General features: G+C 42.5%; 1 long non-coding RNA gene across 1 annotated transcript in view; it reads left to right on the top strand.

Annotated features, from left to right (window-relative positions):
• The first annotated feature begins 2,411 nt into the window (after positions 1-2,411).
• The window catches only part of LOC111739291, an 8,800-nt gene continuing 5,182 nt past the window's right edge, over positions 2,412-6,029 (top strand). The window contains exon 1 of the long non-coding RNA XR_002780192.1: positions 2,412-2,680. This is a non-coding gene — a long non-coding RNA (uncharacterized LOC111739291). The remainder of the gene's footprint in view (positions 2,681-6,029) is intronic.

Raw genomic sequence — 6,029 nt, 5'->3', positions numbered from 1 at the left:
GCACACTGGCAGGTATATTATGTATGCACATCAAGAAGAGGCTTGGGGCACAGGGATATAGGACCAAGTAACCACTACGTGGTTGATAAGGTAGCTAAAAGCCCTGTGTTATGAGGTCGGGCAATGAGTCTGGCATTAATTACCTGAAGAGAGAATGTATTCAAATGTGTCTTTTTTTTTTTTTTTTTTTTTTTGATCAAGGAAAACCAAAATAAAACAACACTTCTAAATACATATAGACTATTTGAAAAACTAACAGAAGTGGAACATTAAGGTAAGAATGTTGCTGCAGAGTGACTCATTTATTCAGCAAATATTTGTTGGCTCTAGGACAATATTAGGTGCTGAATGTCCTTGCCTTCACAGACTTCATAGTATAGTACTAAATAGTAAATAAAGAAATAGGAATTTTGATGAGCGGTGTACAATAAAGAATAATGGAGTAGGGATACAGACATCTCCTTTGATGACAGAAGGAACTTCTGAGGAGGCGATAGTTAAGCTGAGACCTGAGGATGAGAAGAAACCAGCCCTGTGGAGAGGGGCAAGTATCCCACAGAGGAGTGGGCATGGAAGACGGGCCTAAGGTGGGAAGGGCCTTGCGTAGAGTGGCAGCAACTCAAAGACCACTGTGGGTGGTGGGGGAGATGGGTAGGTCCTGGATCGCACCAGGGCCTTTTGCCCCTGGTAAGATGTTGGGATTTCATTCTCGAGTGATTTAGGAAGCCCCTGAGAGATTTAAACAAAGGAGAAACAATCTCATTTCAAGTTTTGAAGTATTTCTCTGGTTTCTTTGTGGGAAGCAGGTCAGGAGCATGCTAGTAGTGACAGTGGTGGCTTCCACTACAAGGGTGGCGTTGAGGTGAAGTGAGGTGGACACAGTTGGAGACACAGTTGAGAGGAAGCAATGACAGGATGTAGGGCATGAAGGAAAAGGAGGAATCAGGACTGATGCCGCGGTTTCTGAATTGAGCACCTGGGTGGAAGGTGATGCTGTTTTTCTAAGAATGGGGAAGACCGGAAGATCTACCAATTAGGGAGAGAGATCAAGATTTTTGTCTCGGGCGTGAAGAATTTGAGATTCCAGTGACTTATCCCAATAAAGACATCAAGAGACAATTGGATAGAGTTTAGAAGGTAGTTTGGGCTAGAAATGAAAATTGGCAAGTTTGCATGCATTAACATTTAAAACTGCTAGAATGGATGAGAAAAGGCTCAAGGCTTTTCTGGGAGAAATCCAACTATTAAAACTTGTGTGGAATGGGACCAGTGGACTGAAGAGGCGTGGCAAATCAGGAAAGGAAACAGAAGTGGCTTTATGTTCAACTGTGGGATACAGCTAAGAAGCTGACTAAGAAAAACTTGTTCTTACATATTATGAGTAGTAATCTTAATTTGTTTAAAGACCTAATGTGAGTGCTTAACGTGAATTTAGACTGATTGTTCTTACTGATTTTTATTTATAAAGTACCAACCTCTCTTCACACAACAGAAGTTAATATTTAGCAATATAATTATTTTGGGATTCTCTAATTGATGATTTAATTTTGTTAAAGCTTCAGTATGAACTTAAGCTGACAAGTTGTATTTTCTGCATCACTGGTATTATTGACTTGAGACTCATATCTAATGTGTAGAGTTCTTAGGTGAATTGTCTCACCATGCATTTATGGACTTATTAAGTGAAGACTTAAACTGAATTTCTCTCACTAATTACAAGTAGCCTGACCCTCTTCTTGAAAAAAAAAAAATCTGTGTAATGTCAGCAGTATTTTGGAACAAGCAAGCAGCTGGGCAGTATACTATCAATTCATAGCATAGGTATAATCAATCACTGGGACTTGAGAATAACTAGCAGAATCATTTTTAATATAGGCTACAGTGATTCTTAATTTGAGGAAATGGATTTCATTGAGTATCTGGGGGAAGCTATGGGTTCTCATAAAAATTTTACACACAATTTCAGGGGATCATAGATCCCAAATTAAGAACCCCCAGGGCTAAAGCTATGTAAGGTCAGATAAGAAGGCAAGTCTTCTGCAGTTGTAAGAATGGAGCAATTTTATAGTTCCCCCAAGAAGAGTTAAGCACACAGATTTCATTTTATCTTAAATACAATTACTAACAGTGGTGTTTCTGTAATTAATTCATTTCTCGTACATCCTCCTCATAGAATAATTTGTCAGCTCTCATAAACAAAGTAAACTATGTGTTAGAATTCAACCAGGGAAGCAGAACCAGTATGCGATATAATACATACATACATAGATATATATATAATCTCCTTAAAATAGAGGGAGTGTGTGTGTATGTGTTTGTGTGTAAAAATGGGATGATATGTGTAAGTCCAGAATGTGTATGGCAGGCTGGAACTCCCTGGGCATGAGTCTGGAGCTCTCGTCCACCTGAGGAAAGCCTCAGCCCTGCTTTCAAAGCCCTCCAACTGATTAGGTCAGGCCCACCAGGATAAAGCTAATTGATAGGAACTTAAACTACATCTGCAAAAATCCCTTCTCAGCAGGACCTAGATGAGTGTGTGACTGAATCACTGGGGACTTTAGCCTAGCCAAGTTGACACCTCGAGAGCCATTACAGGCTGGATAAGAAGGTCACATCGTACTCACAGAAGCTAGTTCTGGTGATGGATGCTCAGACCTATTTCAAGAATGTACTGTGTGATGTAAGTAATAATTCTGATTTTTTTTAAATGGAACAAACTGGTTGTTCACTGGAACAGGTGTTATCCTTGAAAATGGGTGCTTTAGAGAAGACTATAGACTTATTTTTGTGATACTGCCACCACTCAAAACCTTCTTGAATCTTTTTCAAAGTTTCATTAGATCCAATTTATAAGCCTCAAAGGAGCATGTACCTCAATACTTTGTCAGTACCTTGTTTTGTTTCGTTTTGTTTTTTTTGACCAAAAGTAATATATGATTCCATACCACACTTCTTATTGTTCATCAGACCTGGTTCAGAATTTTTCCAAAATTCAGGTGTCAGCTTCAAGAAACCTTAATCTAGTTTCTGTACCACCAAGACAGTCGTCTTTCCGGAGCACAGTTCCAGTCATTCTAATGCTTAAAGCCTCGCAGAAGTTTCTCCTTTCTTACAAATTAAAGTACAGGTTTTTCAGATGGGCATTCAGAGCCCCGTGCAGCGTCACCCCAGCCTGTCTTTATGCCTCCTTTCGTTCTCACCAGCATGCACTGTCCTCCAGCCAGCCTAGACCACCTGAGGGAGCCGAGGCTGTCTTTATCTTTCCCCGATTTTGCTGTGCGCCCCTCCCCCCACCCCTCCCACTCCACTCACCCCCAGCCCAACCTTACGCTTGTTTGAAAGCCAGCCTTCAAGGCCTGGCTCAAGTGGCAAGCTCCTCATGAAATTATCCAAAGAATCTCTTCTGCCCCAGGATTTTCATAGCACATTGATATTACTATTCCTTTAAACCTGGAAGCCTGTCAGTATGGTAGGACAGGTTTCATTCCCCATAATATCAGTTATGAACTTAGCGAGCGAGAATGGTGTCCTCGCTTTGCTGTCTCACGGTGCTTGGTGTGTGCTCGGTCTTGACCGCGTGAGATGTGATGGAGCGTCACTGAACGTGTTCTGACTTAGAAGCAACTTAGCATGAGTCCCTAAAACACTTTCCACAACAGGATGACCAGAATTAACTCACCACTCTCAAGGTCGACAAGTTGAATAATGCAAGACTCAATTATATGTGTTAACCTGCCCTTTTTATTCATGTTATGGAATCACTACTCTGGAAGGTTATTAATGAGCCCTTGTCTTTCCTTAACTGAACCGTATCATCAGAAACCTGTTGCCGATGTCCTATCTCACTGCACTCATGATGGAACTTGTGCTAGCCCTTAAACTGAATAAATTCCAACTGCGTGATTACTTCTGCCCACTTGCTCTAAAAATATATAGAGAGAGAACTTCAGTATGTTCTATGACTGCTTTCCACGTGCCTTTCAGACGCCTCCTTCCACGTCCCCATTCTCCAGCACTGACAAGCCCTGTCTCAACCCCAGGCATGCACAGACAGCTGTGGCCGCTGCCTGGGGAGCCATGCCATCCATGCATTGAAAAATCATTTCGAATAATAACTTCTGAGGAGGCAGTTCTGTTTGCGTTTCGTTTGTTTTGCATTTAAGTGGAAAATTATGCTTTTGGGTTGTTGCTGCATGTCAGCATATCCCAAAGATACCCAAGGGGATTCGAGAGCCAGCCTGCTTGGATTAGAGCTGGCTGTGTCACCTGCTAACAGCATGAACCTGGGCAAGATATTGAATCTCTTGTGCCCGCCGTTTCCAAATCTATAAAGTAGATGGCAGCAGCACCTGCCTCACGGGGTTGTTGCCAGAAGTCAGTGTAGGGCAGTCCCTGGCCTCCTAGAAATGCTCAGTAAATAGAAGCTCTTACTGTGCTGCATCATGATTGTCACGTGGCTTCCGTGAGCTGTCTATCTCTCTATGAGAATCCAGTGATGTTTTCTGCTTTTGGCCTTCCCCTCTGTTTGGAAGAGTTCACACGGGTTTACTGCCTCCATCCTACCTGCATACCTAGCCCTTTCCCTACCACAGCATTGCCTGTCATGGAACCAACATTCACCCAGCTTCCCAAGACTGTCACTTCCTACCCAAGTTGCAGGGTGTGCATTTCCAGGGCCACTCCACTTGACTTGGGACATGAAGAGAGCAGCAAGGGGGTAAACGTTTACTTAAAAGTAGAACAATACATAGGAATGCTGCAAATACAGTTATACTAAAGCAATAGATTGGGGACTGAAAAACAATGTCCATTCAGGAGACACAAGAAATGACCCACTTGGTAATAAAACATTCTAGGGTAGGGAATGCCAAATACTTCACATACTTTACCTACTTTTTAGTTCTATAGCTGTGTGAATCCAGCAGTAATTTCCCCTCGTTTTATAGAAGATGAATTTGCAGCTCAGTTAATTTGCTCCAGATAAGTAACAGACATGGGATTCAAACCCAATACGTCTAAGTCCAAATGCTACTTCAAAACAACGGAAGAATAACCTGATGTGCAGATTCATACAGATCATATCCAGTTGAACCGTGGCCCTTTTAATTTTTCCCAACAAGTAAAATATATGCAGACTTCTCAAAAACTTCGAGTGGAGACCATTGATAAAGTGCTTCCTACTTTCGTGAACCAGATACCAAGCACAGAACAAATTTGGAAACATACAAAATAAGACTTGGAACCCCTTACTCCTAGGACAGACTAAGTTCATTGTTCTATTGCAAGAGTTAATGATTTTCTCACTGTTGAGTCACCACCTACTCGGTCAGGTTGGTTCACTTTCGTTCCTCAGTGGAAGTCCGAGAGGCCCACCTTTCCTCCCCCAGCCAAGCAGACAGCCCTGCCCGAGCACGTGTACATGCTGCTCTTGACTTTTTTCTGCAGTTTAGTGATAATACTCGTGGTTCCACGTGTGTATATTTATGGTGTGCCCTCAGTTAAGCTTTTGGTTTAACAAGGTCCCTTCTACTAAAGCAATAGTGAAACCACAGGGCTGGGCATAGTGCCCTCGTGTTCTTGGTCTATGTAGATTCTGATTGAATAGCTCACTCAACTTTCATTACATTGAGAACTGCAAACCTGTGGGGTGGGGACTGAAAATCTGAGAGCTCGTGTGTTGATGCCGGGCGGGCACTCTTTCTTCTCGCCCTTCACTCACAGTTCGATGGTGATGCATCTGTGTGGCTGCCTCAGGACCTGCACACTAAAGAGTTTCCACTTGTCTTTGAGTCCTCGGTTGCTATTTCTTCTCTTTGATCCTCCCTTTCCCTGCTTCTTCGATTGCTTTAGTTTGAGTGTTTGAAAGCTGTGGATTGGTAGGGGCAGCAGCCCCTCACCCTAAGGAGAGTTAGAGTCCCATGGTGACATAGGGACACCTGCACATATAGAATGTCTGAGAAAACATGTGGGTACATATGTGTTAACAGCCAAACAGTAAATAAAGATGTGCCTTGATTTACGGTTGCTTA

Source organism: Pteropus vampyrus, unplaced genomic scaffold (genome assembly GCF_000151845.1).
Source record: "Pteropus vampyrus isolate Shadow unplaced genomic scaffold, Pvam_2.0 Scaffold49, whole genome shotgun sequence".
Classification (NCBI taxonomy): Eukaryota; Metazoa; Chordata; class Mammalia; order Chiroptera; family Pteropodidae; genus Pteropus; species Pteropus vampyrus.
Note: the sequence above shows the minus strand (reverse complement) of the source record. Positions and strands in the feature narration are given on the sequence as shown.